Source organism: Arachis stenosperma, chromosome 4, assembly GCF_014773155.1.
Source record: "Arachis stenosperma cultivar V10309 chromosome 4, arast.V10309.gnm1.PFL2, whole genome shotgun sequence".
NCBI lineage: Eukaryota > Viridiplantae > Streptophyta > Magnoliopsida > Fabales > Fabaceae > Arachis > Arachis stenosperma.
The window spans coordinates 138,758,887-138,780,698 of NC_080380.1; the positions used below are offsets into that span (position 1 = coordinate 138,758,887).

Below are 21,812 nucleotides of genomic sequence, written 5' to 3' on the forward strand. Positions count from 1 at the left end.
TTTGGGATTCACGTTAAGGAGTAAAAAAGTTCGTTTGAACGTCTTGAACGTTTCATTGTTATGTTTGACAATTTTTTGGAATTTCTAACCCAAAAGCGCTTTCATCTCTTGAACGTACGTTCAGGTAAAGCTAAAAATTCAAGCTTCTGGCTGGGAAGATTAACTATCCTTGGAGGAATTAGGTAAAAAATTTAATTCATATCTATACCAACTGTACCCTTTATTTCTTCCATAAAAAGGATGCCTATAACCACATAATTTCACATAATTTCACAGTAGTTCTTTGTAAGTTTATTTTATGTTCTTCGTTACAGATTTTGTTTTTTCATCAAACTCTTTCATATTTGTTTCCATCACTGCCAAGGTAAAGATTTTATTTTTTTATTATTTTTTTGTTTTTCTTTCATATTTTGATTTTTATGTTTTTTTAGTATTCTGATGTTATTTTTTTAATTTTTTATTGTTATATTTTTATTTTATTTTTTAATTTTTATTACTTTTTGTTTATATAAATTATTTTTTTCTATTTTTTATTGTACTATATTTATGTTATATATAATTTTTTATTTTTTATTTATATAAATTTTATTTATTTTTTTATTATAATTTTTTTGTTCATATGATATAATATATTGTTAGTTGTAATTATTATATACTATGTTTACATAATTTTTTTATTTTTGCTTTTTATTTTTATTGTACTTTTTACTGAATTTTATTTTTATTTTTATTATATACTAATTATAAGTAACAAAAGAGTTATAAATAATAAAAATTTATATTCCAAAATATACTAAATTAAAGAGTACTCATGGAACTAAAATAAATTATAAAATATTATCTTTTTGTTTGACATTATAAAATGTATAGTACTCTCTTTTATATTTTTATTTTTTACTGTATTTTAGTTCATATGAATTTTTTTTTTATCATTTACTGTTCTTTATGTTTCACATGTGAGGTGTCTTTTTTATTTTTATTTGATTTTGTTCTTTTATATCTTTTACTTATTGTTATCATTGACCTTTTTTATATTATTTTTTAAGTATTCTAATCTCTCATCTCTCACAGGTATGTTATTAATTTTTTTATGGTATTCTTATTATTTCTTGTTCATATGAATTCTATTTTTTAATTGATGTCTCTTTTAGTAATTTTTCATCTAAAAGTGATTTTGAATAGTATAATCCAAACAACATTTATTTTACTATAATCAATTTTGATATAAAGATTGCCAAATATAAATCACGTTAACACAAACTTACTTTTCATCAAAAGCAAATTTGCAAAATCACTTTTATACAAATTCCCATTTGCAAACTGAAATTCAAACACATACTAATTCTTTAAGCTGCGTCTGATGTACCTGGATATAATTTAGAACTTTGATTATAATATTTGGTTAGCTGTTATTTTTTATTTTTTTCTTTTGACAACTAAAAATTAAGAGATTTTTTGCACTTATTCAACTTGAGCTCTATTAATGGATTGTGAGAAAAATAAAATTTTCTTTTTATATAAATGATATATTAAAATAAAATAAATTCTAAGAATATTAATTAAATTAAAAGTATGTGATGGATTGTGCGTGGAAGTATGTTATAAAGTATCAAAGAAGGAAAAATTAGAAGAGAAGAGAAATAGAGAAAGGGAGTTTGTGGTCTTAGAAAAGGAGTGGAAAAAGAATAAATGAAAGATAAAGGAATGAGAAATAGACATGGGTATTAGGAAAAGAGATTTTTTTTGTGAAAAATAAAATTAAGTAAAGAGTAAATTTTTTTACTAAATTTAGAAAAAAAAATATATACATTGCACATAACAAATTGTTTTTGATAGATTTTTCTTTTATTAAATTAAAAATGTAATCTTCATTATTCATCAAATTTTCAGTTTTCATTGTGTAGCATTACCTTTAGGAAAATGAGATATAGTTGGGGCATGTATGATGTATCCCACTCAATGTTCTGAAAACCGGATCGAATCGGCCGGTTCGACCAGTTTAACCGTGAACCGGCAATGCAAACGGTCCGGTCCTCTTGCAGAAACTGTCTTGAAAAGAACCGGCGAACTGGCCAAAAACCGGCCGGTTGGACCGAACTGGTAACCGGCCGGTTCTTCATAAACGACGTCGTTTCATTATCTAATTAAAAAAAAGAACCCCTTAACCCGACCCGACCCGAAGAGCACCCTGACCCGGTGACCCCAAGCACCCCCCGTTTCTTCCCTCGAATCCCTAATTCTGTGTGTTGTTCATCTTCGTGAGAGAAGAGAACAGAGAATGAGAGAAGCCTCCACGCCCGAACCCTAGCCTGCCACCGCCCCCTCTTTCGTCGCCGCGGTCACCGGTCAACAGCGCAACTGCCGTCGCCTGGTCGTCAGCCCAAGTAAACCTCCTTCTTCGCCGGTTCCCTGCCCAGTAGCCAGCCGTCTGCCTCGTCTTCATCTGCCCCGTCCCATCGTCTTCATCGTCGCGCGGTGAGTAACTCGTCTCTGCTCATCTTTGTTCTTCACTTCTTTGCCTCTGTGAACTTCGACTTGCCTCTGTGAACTTCAACTTGCCTCTGTGAACTTCAACTTGCCTCTGTGAACTGACTTCCTCTGCTCATATGTGTTCTTTGCCTCTGTGAACTTCTTTGTTAGTAACCTGGTTTGCAGCTCAATTTCTATTTGTTAGTAACTTGGTTTGCAGCTCAATTTCTGATTGTTGGTAACTTGATTTGCAACTCAATTTCTCTTTGTTGGTAACTTGGTTTGCTGCAGAATTTCTGTGTGTTGCTCAATTTGTGTTTGTAGTTCAATTTGTGTTTGAGTTTCTTGGTAACTTGGTTTGCAGCTCAATTTCTGAACCTTGGTAACTTGATTTGCAGCTCAATTTCTCTTTGTTGGTAACTTGGTTTGCTGCAGAATTTCTGTGTGTTGCTCAATTTGTGTTTGTAGTTCAATTTGTGTTTGAGTTTCTTGGTAACTTGGTTTGCAGCTCAATTTCTGAACCTTGGTAACTTGATTTGCAGCTCAATTTCTCTTTGTTGGTAACTTGGTTTGCTGCAGAATGTCTGTGTGTTGCTCAATTTGTGTTTGTAGTTCAATTTGTGTTTGTAGTTCAATTTCTGTGTGTTGCTCAAATTTTTGTTTTGTAGCTCAAATTTGTTAATGTTTTGTACTTTGTTAATGCTAGAAACTGACTCGGTTTTGCATATTTGTTCTGCATAATTGTTAATGTTCATTGTGTAGATAGAATTGTTAATGTTTATTGCTGTGGCTGTTTTTAATTTCATATATGTTTTATTAATTTTAGTTATGGAAGATAGTATTAATCAAGAAGCAACTGCTGATAACAATTTCTCTCTGTAGTAGTGGTCTTTATGCTGCATCTCTTTCTTCTGCTGATCAGGGTGGGAATGAAGGTGAAGATCATCCCACCGAAGCAGATTTGCAACAAGTTCTTGCGGATTTTGATTGATAAACCATGATGTTGGGATTTAATATTTACATATGCTTTTATTACTATTTAACTTTTGAGTTTGGATTTTGATAAGATCATATGTATTTGGTTGGTGATATTTTATGTAGTGTTTTAAATTTCGAAGATATTTTAAGATTTATATCAGACTATAATTATATTTTAGGAAGTGTATTTATAATTTATTTATTATTCTACTCTAAACGGTTTTTTCGGTTGAATCACCGGTTTAACCGATTAGACCAGTAAATCAGTGAACCAGTGACTAGAGCGGTTTGATGACCGGTCCGGTTTTCTGAACCTTGATCCCACTTGACTAACTATTCTTTTTATTTTTATTTATTTATTTATTTATTTTATGTTTGGGTATTACATTTATAGTAGAGTTTATTATTAGCGCAACTTGTTTTTTGACCCTAAAAGTTAAATATCCATGCAACCGTGTTCATTGAATGACCATTTACACGGTATATGCTAAAAAAGTCTAGGGGCTAGCAATTTTATTAAATTCTGGTTAATATGTAATTAAATAAAAAAGAGTTATTGAATAAAATTTCATATTAATTTCACACTATTAAAAACATCATTAATAACTATTTAATGACTATAAATCATACAAGTTGTTGTCCCTCTAGCATTACTCATGTATGTTAGCTTAGTAAATATACTATATATGTTAGCAATCACCTTATACTATATATGTTAGCTTAGTAAATATATATGAGAGCTATATGAAGACTTTTTCTCTGGCATGCCACATGGCTCCATTATATTTAGATGAAAATAAATTATGTTACCGTGAAATAAATGTGGTTGAATGATTAGCAATCACGCTAGTTGGGTAAAACAAAAAGTACATAGAAACTAGGTACAGACGTACAATAAATTTTACATAAAATTAATAATTAAAAATTATTAAAAATTTTTTTTTTAGATTTTGAATATTATAGAATTTTTTATTATATTTTAAATATATTTTTTTTAGTTTTAAATGTTTTATTTTTTTTTTAGATTTTATATATTTTTTTAATTGATTTTAGATGTTTTTTTTTTGGATTTGTTTGGAGCCCAACTAATAATTGGCTATTATTATGGTTGTCTCCCGAAATGGCATCAAGAAAGAGATCAGACAAGGTCATTCATATGACCGGGTCTGTTGACAAGGTCGTTGTCCAATACTCAACCTTAAAAGGTGAAAACAATGATTTCTCAGTCGATTAATTTCCTGTAGCGAAGGCATACACGTGCATATATATATATATATATATATATATATATATATATATATATATATACACGCACTCCATATGATGGATCTTCATTACTCATATCCCTTCTAAAGCTTGTGTTTTCGTACTCTCCTCTGAGCATCTTTCATTCACTTCCCTTTACCTCCTCAACCACAACTTTGCCGGACATACAAATTAAATATCCAGTTATACAGTTTTGAAGCTTGCATTGATGACGGTACGTATGGCATCCGCTGCTGTAAGTGAAGCCTCTTCTTCTTCTACTTCTCCTCCACCAAGATCATACACATATCACGTGTTCTTAAGTTTCAGAGGAGAAGACACTCGTGCAGGATTCACTAGCCATCTATATGCCGCACTAGACAGAAAGGGAATCACAATCTATAAAGATGACAAAAACCTTCCCCAAGGCGAGGCAAGAAGAGTCAATGTTTGCAGTCGTCGTTCTGTCACCAAACTATGCTTCCTCTGCTTGGTGTTTGAATGAGCTCCAAAAGATTGTTGAGTGCAAGAACAACCTGGGGCTACAGATTGTGCCAGTGTTCTATGGTGTGGACCCTTGTGATGTGAGGCACCAAAAAGGAACCTTTGAGGATGCTTTCAGGAAACATGAAGGGAGATTCAGAGGAGACAGTGAGAAGGTCAAGAGATGGAGAGAAGCCTTAATACAAGTTGCCAGTTACGCTGGATGGGACTCCAACAATCAGTTAAGCAAAACTCATCACTAATTTCGTTTTCTGTTGCAAATTATGTGGATAAAACACACATCATATATCATAGGAAGCATTATTTTTTAACAAAAAAACATTCTTTCCTATATAGGCAAGACGAGGCTACGACGGTGGAAAGCATTGCCCAACACATATATACAAAGCTCTTCCCAAAATTGTCACGCTGTGATGAAAAACTTGTTGGGATTGCTTCAAAGGTGGAGGAAGTGATTAAACTTGCAGATATTGGGGTGAATGATGTCCGTTTTATAGGCATATGGGGCATGGGTGGCATTGGTAAGACAACTATCACTCATGCTGTCTATAAATCTATGGAATACAATGAATTCACAGTTTGTTGTTTTCTTGAAAATATTAGAGAGAACTGCAAGAAAAAGGGATTAGTCCAAGTACAAATTGACCTTCTTGCTCAGTGTCACATTAAGAGTACTTTAAATAATGAGAATCAGGGGAGAGAAGTAATAAAAAACGCTTTATGCAAAAAGAAAGTTCTCCTTGTTCTTGACGACGCAAGTAATATAAGCCAATTGGATAATTTGGCTGGAAAGCGAGGTTGGTTTGGTCCTGGAAGTAGAGTAATAATTACAACTAGAGATATGCACCTACTTAAAAGGCATGCAGTGCATGCAACTTATGAGGTTCAAACTTTAGTCCAAGAAGAAGCCCTTCGTTTCTTTTGTTTAAATTCCTTTAATCAGGACCAACCTAATGAAGGTTATTTGGAAATATCCCAAGAAATTGTTGAGCATTCCGCTTGTCTACCATTAGCACTTAAGGTACTGGGTAAACATTTTAATGGAAGCAGAGACGTCGGTTATTGGCGTAGTGAGTTGGAAAAACTAAAAAATGGTCTAGATTCGGATATTGGAGAAAGCTATAAAAATAATCTAAAAATAAGCTATGATGGCTTAGATTCTGTACAAAAAGAAATTGTTTTAGACATTGCCTGCTTCTTTAAGGGAGAGCGTAAAAAGAGAGTTACTGATTTATTAGTAACTTGTCGTGGCTATAATCCAGAGGCTGATATTAAAGTTTTGATTGAAAGATCTTTGGTTACTATAGTATCTGATAAGTTGGAGATGCATGACTTGCTACAACATTGTAAGCCAGTCTCCAAATGATGGTAGCGAGCTTAGCAGGTTGTGGTCTGCCAATGATATCAATCGTGTACTCAAACAGAACAAGGTACGTGCCAATTTTTCCAAAAATTGTTGAGACGTGTGAATTATGATGCTTCATGCTTGGAACTCACATAAAACTTTGATGGTTCTAGATGAACTTGAGAAGGGGGGTTGAATCAAGTTAACTTAAACTTTAGAGTTTCAAACTCTGTTGCAGTGGAAGCTTAAGTTGCAGGAGATTATTTGAAAATATCTCATACGCAGAACATTAAAAGAGCAGAGAAGAGAGAAAGGAGGCCAGCATGTATCCTGGTTCGGATTTTCAGTGCCATGAATCCTACGTCCAGTCTCCACCATAAACCATGGTGGAATTTTCACTATAATTTTCAGGTTACATACACCAATACTATTGAATTAATTCCTAATTCAACTAGTATCTACCCCTAAGCTTTCTTCCCAAAGCGCTGTCCCAACTTGGAAGGGGAATCAAACAGATTCAGACTTCACCTAGTGCTATCCCAACTAGGCAAGGGGAACTAATCCTAGTTCATACACCCAAATTACATCAGAAGAAACAGTGGCTATTTTGCATCACTCTTGCCTTTTCTCTCTTGGCTTTTGAACCTCACATAATTGCCTTTTCTCAAAACAGAAAATAACGCAAGACAACCATAACACAAAGATCAGAATTAAGCTTGAGTAGAAGAAAAAGATTCCAGCTCAATGTATGAGATGGTGCTCTGTGTGTGTGTGTTCTCTTTTTCTTGACTTCACATGATGAAGTGATGCTTCTTATACATCTTCAACCTTTCCTTCATTTTTGCCTCTTCCATTTCCTTGTACCATCTGTTCGTTGGAGCTGTCCTTGCTGGCATGCAGTCCTTTCTTCATGCTGCTCCACCACCTCTGCTGTCCGAGGAGCTCGACCACTACCTCTGTTGTCCTTAGTGTTTCTTCCTTCCTTGGCATGCTCTTCTTTTGCATCCTGTTCCATGATCTCTGCCATATGAGGAGCTTCACCCACTACCACTGCTGCTTGGCAAGTTTGTGTTTTGCTCTCCCTTTACTGAAATTTGCTTTACCGTTTGTCCTAGGAGAGGTGAGAGTGTACTGGCTGTCCTTGATGTGTTGTTTACACCAATTTCTTCCAGCTGTCTTGTTTTATTCATGATGTAGACAGCTGCCCTTTTTCTTTTGCCAACACATAGCCATTTGATTTCTGAACGGTGCTATGAGGAGTAGTAGTTCTTTGAATGTCTGAATCTTGTTAGTCTTGGGCTGAGGCAACATAAGCTGGTGCATTTGGGCCTGCCACACTAAAACACATATTAAATCATATTGGGCTTTTAACCCAACTAAATGTTTGTCATCATAAATTGACCCAAAATCAAACTAGGCTCAACAATCTCCCCCTTGATGACAAACATGATAGAATAGGGAAATTTAAAGACTTAATTTGAAAGAGTTAAGAACACTTCCCTTTGATGACTTTTGAATTGTGAGTAGCTCCCCCTTAATGCCAGCATTACTCCCCCTTGATCATGGCTTACCTGAAAAGAACTTAAAAGCAGCCAATACAAATATTCCCAAGCAGTATATCACAGCAACAATGACACAGAACAATTAACACAAGGCAGCATTATGCGCATTACTGGTTAACTAGCACCACAGAGCATCAGTGTTTTTAACTATCACTATTAACCCCTAAGCCAAAATTAACATTTCATTTCTTTTCTCCTCCTTTTGTCATCAAGGGAGGAAAGGAAAAACCTGCACAAAATTGGTTAGTGGCTGGTGCATATAGTATAAGTAGCAGAGTAGTTAAAGTTTTTACAGTCATCCAAAATAAAAGAAACAAGTTCAAAATAAACAAGTCACAGTCGCAGATGAGATAATAAGAAGCTAGGCATCAGAGTTGGATTCATCAGAGGTTCCATCGTCCTCCCCCTCATTGTCAGAAGTTGTGAGGCCAACCTCGATGTCCTCCACAAAGTCTCTCAGAATCCGAATCCTTCCCTTAATCTTTTTGAGAGCATTTTCCTCCAAAACTTGATTCCTTTTGCGCTCAGCACCATGATGGAGAAGAAGATCTGTCAGATTGAGGAATTCTTCAAGGACATTCTTCATGATGCGCGTCATGGTCCGGACTGTGGTTGAGGTGGATGGGGGAATCAGAGGATCCTCATCAACAGAGGGAACATCAGTGCTATCATCAGTTCGGCGACGCTTGGGAGCTGTTTTCTTTACTACACCACCCCCTTTGATATATGAGTTACACTCTTTTGCAACTTCAGCCCCAAAATCAACATTGTAATATTGAAAAATTTTTGTAAGAAGCATACCATAAGGTAATGCATTTTTGGTACTAACACAAGCATACATATGTCTTACAAGCAAGTAAGCAAAGGAAATGGGGGTTTTTGAAAGCAATGCATACAAAACCAGTGTGTTACAAAATGAAACACGTTGAAAAGAGCCGCTCTGAGGTAAGATTATGTGATTTACAATCCGATCCAACTGGGCACGGACAGGACCAAGAGACTTGTGAGTAGGAGTGTTACCTTCCATGAAAGGGATATTGATGCAGACAGTGCTTAGGGCATCAAAATAAGAAACATTGAGCGTATCGTCCCACTTACCAGAGGTGTAGACATCAGGTCCTCTGTCCTGGTAGTCTAAGGCTTTGCCTAGGTGGCCTAACCACGTTGAGGTTATGGGGATGCCATTCATGCCAATCCCCTGCCTGCTTGAATGATTCTGTTTCTGATGAATGCCCAAATCTCATTGAACTTTTGCGTTCTCTCAAGAGTCAAACCCGTTTGACAACCCTGCAATTATTCCAATGCTTTCCCAAATCTAGAGACTTGACCACTTTCGATATTGGCGAGTTAAAGTCATTGAGGGATTTGGATCTATCTTATAACAAATTTGCTAGGGTTCCAACAAGTATATATAATCTTCCCAAGCTAAGACGTGTGAAGCTAGATAACTGCCATAATCTGGAGGTTCTGCCAGAGCTTCCACCAAGTCTGAGAGAGTTACACGCACGGGATTGTGGGTCACTGCATCCATCCAGTTGCATATCTATATTAAAGGCGTGTTGTGTCTTTGTAGCAGAAGCAGCATCAGAGAGGCGAGATGGTGATGACGTCATGCAAATGCAAATTCTGACGTCAGGGGAGGAAATACCGCCATGGTTTGATCGTCGGGGAAAAGATAACAGCGTATTAGTCCCATCCCCACGTAACGAAAGAAATGCCATCGCACTTGGTCTCTGTTTCCGGTTTCGCGGCAATTGGACTTCGTCATTTCCCGCGCATCCTTCGCTGACCTGCAACGGTAGAGAGTTCCTCGGGAACAACAGTTTAATTACGGTGAAGGAGGCTGAACATTCTCAGCATTATTTTATTCTCTGCCGCCGTTACTGTTTTAGTAGTCTGTTATTCCAAGACCACCAAGACAATTGCTTCCAAATGTCATTTTCCGGTGATCGTGATATCCAAGTACAGCACTGTGGGGCCCGTTGGGTGTATGGGGAAGACATTGAGACTTGAGAGCATTAGAGTTCCTGTTCTGACATACAAGTAAGAGAAACTTGCTTTTAGCATTGGAGGAGAAATTTGTTGGATCCTTTTTTTTTAAATCGAAAAAATGTTAGTAGATTATCAAAATTTATGAAAAAGTTTAGTGCAAGCAATTTTGTATTTTGTGGTTAGTATTTAATTATAAAAAGAAAAAAAATGAGTAATCTCCTATTATTAAATATAATCTCACACTATTAAAAACATTATTAATGACCAATCGATAAAATTGCTGATCTCCTAACACTTCTCAAAATTTGTTATTTATCTCAAGTCTCTCTAAACAAGACTTTTTGAGTGAACAATTAAATTTTGTCGTATGCCTAAAATTTTTTTTAAAGAAAATATTAAAACAATATTATTAATTAATTAAACTCAAAGAATAATGCTATTTACATTCAATTTTTTTTTAAACCAAATTCAATCAAATTGATCTAATATAATAAAAATCAGTTATAACTAACATTATTCTAAGTCTTATTATTTAATTTTATTGGACTTAATTTATGAAAAGACTTGAATGTATAACATTACTCAAACTGAAATGATGTATTGTTATTTGTTGTTTTTATTATGGATTATGCTAGGTAACCAATGACTTTCTTGAACAATATGAACAACCACCAATAAAATAAAAATACTGTATCTTTAAATTACCCACCTAAATCTTAATATTAGAATAACCATCCATACACTTAGTGAAATGAACATCTGATATATCTATTGTTCACCAATATTATTGGTTACCTATACTTTTCCTTTTATTATTTATGACTTCTTATTGATGTTAATAATTATGAAGTTATAATTTTTTTTTTAATACTATTAATTTTTAACTGAAGTTTTTAAATTTATAAATTTTAATTATTTAATAATTATATTAATTTATTTTATTTTAATTAATTAAAATAAATACGACCACAATAGAAAATAAAGTTTATCTCTTTTATTAGAGAAAAGAAAAACTTTTTAATTCTTATTTAATGTTTATGACATAAAATTGATGTAAGATTATTTTTTATGAACAGGAAACCATAAATAGGAATTAGTTAGAGTTTTTGGTTGGAGATGCAGACTTCATGACCAGAGATATTCGTACTAGTTACCTGATGTCAGAGAAGAGCTCTCCGAGCCTGTTGAGAGGCTTTTTTTTTTAATTTATTATTTTCTCCTTCAATTATCTAATCTTCCATTTAAAAAGGTGGCGAAATGTATCTACTGGAGATAGAGTATCATAGATTTTTTGTGGTTAATTTATCTTTTGCCATTTTATGGAAAGGCTTCATTTTCTTGACCTGTGCTTTCTTCTTTTTAGATATTACAGATTCTCTTTCTAGTTTTCTCCTCACAATGTGCATTCTCATGTACGAAACATGTGATTACTTCCTATTATATGTCCACTGCAGACTCATTCAGGATTTATTATTGGAAGAGAACACTTTTGCAATGGTTGAAGATAAATGAGAGTAAATGTACATGTCATCTTTGCTTGATATACATGTTGTTTTCTTGCTGACAAAGTTATATGTCTGCATGAAAGCTCTGATAGGTTTTATTTCAAACATATGTGATGGTATTGATTGAATTTGAGAAGGGGTTGAATCAAATTTGCATAAAATTAGCTTTTCAAGTTTTATTTTTACGGAAGCAGAATTTTTTTTGTTTTGTCTCATGTACAGAACAAAAAAAGAGAAGGGAAGAAGAGAAAGAGACCAGCATGTATTCTGCTTCGAATTTTAAGTGCAATGAATCCTACGTCCAGTTTTCACCACAAACCTTGGTGGAATTTTCACTATAATTCACTAATTACATTCACCAATACTATTGAATTACTTCCTAATTCAACTAGTATCTACCTCTAAGTTTTCTTCACCAAAATTTAGCAACCTAAAGTGACGTTCCAACTTGGAAGGAGAATTTACACAGATTCAAAACTCATCGCTAAGTGCTAACCCAACTTGGCAAGGGAAACTAATCCTAGTTCAACAATTTAATTATACAGAATTTCAGTGGCTTTTACATGCATCACTCTTGTCTTTTCTCTTTTGACTTTTTCACTCACATATTCAGCCTTTTCTCAATACAAAAGATGACACAAGAAAACTATAGCAAAGAATATCAGAAATTAAACACTATTAGAAGAAAAAGAATTCAGCGCAAGTAAAAATAGATGATGCTCTGAATTTGCTCTCTTTTTCTTCTCTTCAAATGTTTAAATGATGTTGGTTTTATATATTTAGCTTGCTCTCCAATTTACCTTGTCTCAGCTACTCGTTGAAGCTGTTTCAGCTGGCATGCAGTCCTTATTCTATTCTACTCCACTTTCTTTACTGGTTGAGGAACCTGTTCACTACCTCTGTTGTTCTTGGTTTTGCTTTTTTTTTTTGCTCCATTATCCCTGCTGTCTGAGGAGTAACACCACTAGTTCTGTTATTTTGCAAGTTTGTATTTTGTTCTTCTATTACTAAAATTTTTTTTACTGTTATCCTTGGAGTGACGAGATTGTCCCAGCTATTCTTATCGTGTTGTTATTTCTTTTTTGCTCCAGCTGTCCTTATTTTCTCATGATGAAAACAGCTGCCCAATTATTCACTTAGCAAATACATGGCCTTCTATTTTGCTGAATGGTGTTATGTTAATATGCTTTGGGCTTGTTCATTTGCTTGAAGCATCAAAAGAATAAACTAGCTTTATTGTTTGGCTGTGTGAGATGAGTTATGGACCAGCCACAATATAACACATATTAAACAATATTGAACTTTTAACTCAATCAATGTTTATCATCATATATTAGTCTAAAATCAAACTAAGCTCAACAATATGGACCATGCATCACTTCAATTTCTTTATATTTGATTGTGGTGACAAGCAAACGTTGTTTGTGTTCTGGTTAACCATAACGATTTTCATCACAAGTCATTTTGCTAGTGCTAATCTCATGAATATACCATAAATTTTGCGGCCAGACGTATGCAAATATTTTTTAGGAGTACATTATTCTCTTCACTTTTCAATCCAAATTGTGTAACATTTTTTTCCTTTTTTTTTCGCTGATTTTGTATAAAATATGAACAGACCCATTTATATATAGTATATTGGTTATGCTCCTGGTACGTCAGCATTCATGGTGAAGTTTATTTCTTATGCACCCCTTTTTACTTTTAGCATTTCACCGCTCAATTCATTTTTAGTTCACTACTTTTTGCTGGACTATTTCCTGTTTATGAGTTGCTAGTGCTGGAGTTAAGATGCCACTTAGCTCAGTCCTTTTTGAATTGGAAGACCGTTTCTTTTAGTGATCTAAAGAGATTTTTCTTCTCTTCTCTATTTTGTTTCTATTGTGATAAGAAGTAAATAAATAAAATCATAAATAAAGGAGTCGACTTGATTTGTTAATTATTGTCATCATTTCTTTGCATAAATTAAATTTACCGGCAGAATTTGTTGTTTTTTGTTATTATTTATTTATTTTTAACTATTAATTTTATTTTTTTAATTTAGTAATTCAACAACATATTTTTAATTTATATTATTAATAATATGTTTATATTTTTAAATATTAATAACTAAATATTAATTAAAAAAATAAATTTTACTTGTCATCTAATATTCATCAAAAAATAAATAAAAAAAAAGGTTAGTAAAATATAACCATGTTTACAGTATTTTATTCTTTCTAACGTGTATATCACAAAATCTCTTGGTGGACAGAAACAGGTCAATAAAGCAAGGTCTTTGTGCCGAGGTTGAAGGTTCCTCCGAAATTTGTTTCCTGTAGTGTAGGCCATAGTGCATTCATTAACCAATAAGATTCCACAAACTTCCTATATTCACAGTTTCACACACGCATGCCATGATCTTATCTCTTGTTCCTTAGTCTACAAGCACCCAACAAACCACACTGCTACAAGCTGCACATGGCTTCAGCTATAGGCAAAGCCTCTTCTAGTCCATTCCTACCACCACGATCATGGACATATCATGTGTTCTTGAGCTTTGGGGGACAAGACACCCGCAAAGGATTCACTGATCATGTCTATGCTTCGCTGCAAAGAAAGGGAATCACAGGTTTTAGAGATGACATGAACCTTGAGAGAGGTCAAGTTATTGCACATGCTTCCTCTGCTTGGTGCTTGAATGAGCTAGCTCCAAAATATTCTTGACTGCAAACTTTGAAATTTGTTACTGATGGAGATGACCCCTCTATATTTTGTACCTTCTTTGCTTCTTTGGCATTTTGTTTCTTGTTACAAAGAACAGCTACACTTGCAACCATTCCTATATGGACACACATAACACTAACATGTTGATACAAGACTTCAAAGGGCATGAAAATATCTAATTGGTGTTATGATCAATAGGGAAAATGTAGTAATGGTTAATCATCCCAATTAGGATAATGAAGATTATGAAAGAACATGATATTATAAGCTAAAACTGATGTTATTTAGAAAGTAAGTGTCTTTTTAGCAACCAAAAAAAATAAATAAATAAATAAACTTTTTCATTAATTTCTGATGTTTTTAGAGCTTTAAGGTGATATTAATTAGTTTATTCCCCTTAGGTTGTGAAAATTTTAATAATTTCTTAATATATGTGCTAAAATATTTAAAAAACACTTTCTTGAATGGAAGATGTAATTTGTTATTATAAACTTGGCCTTTACATTAATAAAATGCGTACCTTAAACAACTGGTTGATACAGGTCCAAAAGGACCTTCAACCATTAAGATGATCAATTGCATTTTTTTTTTACAAGAAGCAAATTATAAACCAAACTATCGACTTGATTTCTCAATAATGTTTGTCATCAGTTTGGTTCCTTACAAGTTATAATATATCCAACTTAGTCCCCTGAAAAATATGTCACATTAGTTTAATTCCTGAAAGATTTTTATAACCATAGCAATACAGTTACAGAATTTGTGCATCTCTTGTTCCTCCCTATGCCTCAGTGTAAGTGGCACCCATCATTTGCTTTTGTTGTATTTGGAAGGAAAACTATATTTTAAAAATAAAAAAAATCTAGTAAAGAAGAAACATTCAAGAAAAGAAAAACTAACTAGTCGATTACTTAATGACTATTGGTTTTAAATTTGATCTCTTTTGTTTAAAAGCTTTTAAACAAGAAAAACCTCAAAGGGTATTTGAGTTTATCCAATGAAGAGGTCAAATATATTGGTGGTCTTCCATTGGCACTTGAAGAATTAAGTTTGCATTATTGCATATGTAAACTGTAAAGATGACTTATTGAAATTCGGCATAGTGCTATTGAAAAAGTAAAGAGCATCCCACATGCCAGAATTTTTGATAAATTGAAAATAACTTACGACAGTTTAGATTTTATGGAAAAAAATATCTTTCTAGATGTTGCTTTTTTTTTTTAAAAGGAAAAAGAGGATACTATGTAACAAATTCATTAAAAAACCAGGGCTATTAACTTATTATGGTGAAGAGTGTAATGACGGAAAGATCTTTGATAACAACAGATTTAAATAGTATGTCTGCCATGAATAATTTGCTTCAAGACATGGGTAGAGAGATTATGGTTCAAGAATCTCCAAATGATCCTAGCAAACGAAGTAGGTAGTAGTTACCAGAAGACATTGATCATATACTTACACAAAACAATGTATGTACCAGTTCTTCCATGATATAAGATAGTATTCACATAGAAACATGATAATGTATATGATAAGCGCGTTTTTGTCCCAGCAATGGTGAAGCCACTCTTCCCGTAAACTTCCTAGCCTTAACTCTAATTTTTATGCACGTTTCATTAGGGTTATAAAATCATTAAAAATTACAAAAAATAACTGCAACAAAACAATGAGAGTATTAACTATTAAGTATTTTACTGAACATTACTATTTAGTACCTGAGAGCAAGACTTTAAAGCTTCCTAGTAATTTCCAGCATTTCGGAACTAATTTCTTCGAAAGAGCATTTTTTTTTAACTTCTGTTATTTAAATAGTGAATGTTATGATGCTTAAAAATATTTGTCTAATTTATTAAAAAATTTAAAATTAATATTTAATTTTAAAAATGTAAAAATAAAAAATTATTAAATATTTAAAATTTATCATAAAAAATAAGTTGAAAAAAATAAATATCAAATTACAAACACTATAAAATTCACCTATTTAAATATCACAAGATAATATAGTCATTAGTAATACGTAATTTATAACTCCAATATACACAAATACATTTATCAACAAAACATTTAATTTCATATATGAGAAACATAAATATTTTCAGGCAAAGAGCTAATTTACCTTTTATTTTAAAGGTTATACTTCAAAGATTTAACCACTAATAAAAAAATTTTAAAAGATGTTATCGATAAAATAATTCATAAATAATTTAAAAATATGATAAAAAATTAATAAATATTATATTTTTTATAAATAAAAAATTTTATGTTTAACAAATAATTTATCAATTAGAACTAAATTTTTATAAAAATATTTAAATAAATATTTAAAAAATATAAAAAATTCAAAACAAATTGATCTCCATTTTATTTTGTTCTAAAATAATATGATCATTTATTATAAATAAAATTTTTAAAAATAATTATTTTTTAAAATATATATTTAACATATATTTTTTTAGGTTTTTAAGATTTATTTATTATTAATATATTTTAAAATTTAATTTGTCAGTGATATAAATTTTTTAATATTATTTTAATAATTTATTCGTGTTTTAATTTTCACATAAATCAAGGACATATTGGACATGTAGGCTCCATTTATTAATTTCCACACGCTTTATTTTCAATGATAACGAGATGACTTTAATAGTTTTTTACTTTTTACTTTTTACTTTTTAGTCTCCTGTGGAGCCAACCCACATACCGTACCCAGTAGCTTCCCCTTCCATAGTTTCACTGACTTTCCTCTCTCTATTCACACAACTCTGCTGCAGATACATGAAACTATCTATTATTATTATAAAAGGACAACTAGCCGATTGTAATTAGAATTTAAATTTTTTAAATTTTAAATTTTTATTTTAAAAGATAAAATATAATTTTTTATTTTTGAATGTATTTTTTTATTATATGTTTTTTATTTTATCTATGAAATAAAAATAAAAAATTACATTTTATTTTTTAAAATAAAATTTAAAATTTAAAAAATCTAAATATTTGTAATTGGTTCAAATTAAGTTCGAACATATAACCAAGTTGAGTTGGTCTAGTGGTTAGCTCACTAGTCCATTTAAGTAAGTGTCGGGGGTTCAAATTCCGCCTTGTGCATGCAGTAACTCATTGGCCAGCGACAAACCCTTAAATGAAGCTCAGTACCGCGACAGATTAGTCCTTATGGCCTGTCGAACTGAGGAATACCATGGAAAACAAAAAAAAATTCAAACACATAAAACAAAAAGAAAATTATAAATATGATTTATAAGAAAGTAAAACTCATAAAAATATAAACTGAGGCGGATTATATATACAGCCTGCCTTGAAATCCTTCTTACAAGCATCTAGACAGACATAAAATCTCTCGAACTGAGGCGGATTATCAGTTATGGGAATCACACCCACTTGAACTGTGGAACTTAGGTTGGCAGTGAGCAATTTATGTGCATAATCCCATATCAACCCGTATTAAGCAATCTCATCCCCTTCAACTATCTTCCTAGATGCCTTAAGAGCTCGGGTAATGCATGAACTATTCAGCTTCACGTTGCACTTCCTAACAAATCACTCATACACCTCCCTATGCTTCATCTTAGGGTGCTTCCTAAGTTTTGGGTATAACTTGTTCACAGTCCATTCCAATGTAGCAGCTCTGTTTTTTCGCTTTCTTGCGCAAGTGTGATTGTCAACTAGTGTTTTTATCTGCCAGGAACCATCACTGGGGTTGTATCTACAATATACTACCCATGGACAATCTTCACACTTACAAGCCGCCCTGACTCTAACCTTGTCATTCTTACAGAACCTAATATTCCTACCCCATTGTATAGTGTAATCTCTAGTGGCAGCCATAAAATGTTGCTTGGATTTGAAAATCATACTTACCTCAAACTTCAGATCACCAAATTTGGCCTTGTCATTATAATGTGGATACACAACTGGCCCTTCATCTTCAGAGTCTAACTCATGGGCAGAATCTTCTGACTTCCATTCATCTCCATCTGATGATTCTTCCTAATCAAATTTGTCATCTGACTTTGAAATTACATGAAAATACCATAAGATTTGTGTAGAAAAAAAAATAGTTGAATCAGATCTATTAAACAAGTAAATTCAATAACAGATATAGAAATAATTATATAATACCTCCATCAGAGCATTCATCAGATTCGATGTCCTCATAGCTAGAGTCATCAGTGTCAATAGCTTTGTCCCTTGTTATGTCAGTAGTAGGCCTATGCTTATCTCTGTGATCTACTTTCTTGGCCCTAGGAGACTCTACTCTATCAACTTCACTATCACTATCACTACTGTATATGAAATCTCCTGTAACTTTTGGAGGCTTGTACAAACTGTCTTCAGCACTATCATATGAATCATGAGATTCACTATCATCTGCAACTGGAGTTGCCTTAACCTACCTTCCAGATCTGGTTGTGGCTTTCACCTTCTTGCTGATCTTGTCGGCTGCTGTAGCCTTGCCACTCCCTTTAGCAGCCTGGGTTTTAGTCCAAGGTTTGGGCTGCTGGACGGGCTTTTGCATGGGCTTGGTTTTGGGCTTTGGAATGGACTTAGGTGTGGGCGTACGTGTGAGTTGGGGTTGGGCTGAGAAGTAGGCTTAGGTGTGGGCTCAGGAGTGGGCTGATGTGTGGGCTAAGAAGTTGGCTCAGGTGTGGCTTTAGGTGTGGGCTTAGGTGTGGGCGGAGGAGTGGGTTTAGGTGTGGACTAAGAAGTAGGGTTAGGTGTGGACTGAGGAGTAGGCTTAGGTGTGGGCTGAGGAGTAGGCTTAGGTGTGGGCTGAGTTTTGGCTCTTTTTGGTTTAGGTGATTTTTTTGTTGTCTTACAGTAATCTTGGGACATTGCATCATTGTGGTCCTTGTTCAGTTTCTCTGCTTCTTCAGGGATGGTTGGCAAACAAAGTACTTCATCATCATCCTTGCTCTTACAGTCAACCACGTGTGGCTTAGACACTACATGCTCAAAATAGATGTTGATGAGGTGATGATTCCTCCTGCAATCCTTAACCAATTTCAACAGATCAGTGTCATTTTCTAGCTTCCTCAACCCATTATCCAGCAGCATTCCAGAAACTTTCCATAAGCAATTGTTCATCTCAGCATATCCCAGCTCCTTGTAGTATCCCTTCACAAAGAAAACGTCTAGAGTGTCTGAATCTACACCCATTAATACTTCAGTATTATCTGGTTCATAACACAGATAGCCTGATTCATCTGTTTGGAACTTCCCACCATGGTGAAATACAAAGGTCATTGGGGGACCTTCTATCTGAAACCAAAATAGCAACACACACAACTGATGCAAATTTTTTTCATGGAGAGGGAAAGCATATTCAACATCAACTCCCAAAATGAATCTAACACACACACATGCAGCTACACAGAGCACAAACAACATTCTCAAGAATCCAAAAGTAGGGTCATATCATGGATAATCACCAAAGCCCTAAGCCTTAACACATTCTCCTAAACCCTAACATTGCAAACAGTAACAATGGATTTTCAACGATAATACAACCACATTGATCAGGAGCTAAAACCACAATCACTCTCACAAAATAAGAAAAGAAAGCTAACCTACCTCTCACGCAAGGCGATGGAGTGCCCTTTTCGGTTGACCAACGTCGTCGCAAATCGGTCACCAACAACTCCAGCACACTGTCGTCGTCGATCAAGCCTGGTCGTTGCCGTTCAATGCTTCGTCTTCCTGGAGAAAACAACTAAGACGAAGGGATTGCAGGGGTTCTTTCTTTTCAGAAAAAAGGATGCAACTAGAGTGAGAATACGAAACAGGGATGAAAACCCAAGCGTTGTAACGGGGAGCAACGAAAACGACGCCGTTTAAGCCTTCGCTGACGTGTCACACTAACGGCCAGGTCAGCATATGTTCATGCCGTTACTCAAACATTTGACGGAAGGACTAACGTTACCAATTTTAAATTTTTCGGGGACAATTTTTATTATCTTTTTCTTACGGGGATTCGTTTGGAGATCGGGCTATCTTTCGGGGACCAATTTGACTATTTACTCATTTTAATTAAGTTCTAATAGTTTAAAAATTTGTAATTGAGCTTTATATTAGATAAAAGTTTACAATTAGATTTCTTCTAACTATTTTTTATTAAATGATACAAAACTTTTTTGAAATGTATGTTCACTTTTGTATTCGACGAAAATGAAATATTCTAAAAGTAAAATATAGAGATCAATAGAGTAAGAAAAAGTTTAGATAGCTAACTTTTATTCAAGTTTCACCCAATTTTTTAATAAACCAACTAACTTTATAACAAAAAGATAAATTTAAAATATTAAAAAAAACATCTAAGAAATTTAACAAAAAAAATATTTAAAATCATTAAAAAAAGCGTCTAAATTTGTGAGAAGTTACGACCAGAGACAAGAACGATGTATTCAATGAGAATGGGTATTTCCTGTGCCACAGTAGCGATATTGTTCTGGTCATGAACAACGAATTTGGGTGAGGAACGACAACCCTGAACAAAGAAGAGAAGAAATATCCAAAACCTAATAAAAATAAATAGTCAAAATAATTGAAAAAAGACATTCAAAACTTAACAAGAGAAAAATCTAAACCTGACAAAAGAAAACATTTAAAATTATTGCAAAAAAGAATATTCAAAACCTAATAAAAAAATTCCAAACTTAACAAAAAACCATCCACAAATATAACAATAACAAAAAAGAAGAATACTCATGGCGACGCTTTGATGGAGACCACTATAACAACGTTCTTCCGACGTGATGTGACAGACGACACAGACAAATTAAGATGTACGGTACAAATTTTTGTCGAGACAGTGAACAGTAATCGCAAAAGACCATCTATAATGCGCTAGTGGAGACAATCATGCGGAGAAGTGCATTAAAAAATAGGGAGATTCTATAGTGTTTACCAAGAAAATTAACATAATATGTTGTCCTTGGGCGTCAATTGTTGATTGGAGGCTATTTTTTTAAATGAAAAAAAGAAAAGAAAGATTAAATTAAAGTAGTATAATAAAAATTTTATTATAATAGTTTATTATAATAATAAAATTTTGAGAAATTTTTTAAATAAATAAATTAAATATTTTATTTATCAAAATATATTATTATAAGAATATTTATTAATTAATGTAATATTATTTATTTCATTTATATTAAAAATAAGATGTATATACATATATTTTGTTTACAGTATAAATAAAATAAATAAAATAATATAAACAAAATATTAAAAAAATCTATTAATATCTAAAATGATAATAATAAGTATAAAATTAATTAAAATAATAAATATTCGATATTTTTATTATAAAATTGTTAAAACATAAATTTAGATGAGTTATGTAAATCGATTTTATTTTTTAAAATAATCTAAAATAAACTATAAATACTGTCTTTTTAGTTATCCAATAGTCTATTATGAAAATTAAATAGATATATAAATATTTCATTTACAACTTTAAATAAAATTGACTAAAAAAAGTTTAATATA

At 32.9% G+C, this 21,812-nt stretch overlaps 1 pseudogene; it reads left to right on the forward strand.

Moving 5' to 3' along the window:
- Window positions 1–4,933: 4,933 nt before the first annotated feature.
- On the forward strand, window positions 4,934–6,809 carry LOC130975681 (TMV resistance protein N-like; annotated as a pseudogene).
- The last annotated feature ends 15,003 nt before the right edge of the window (window positions 6,810–21,812 follow it).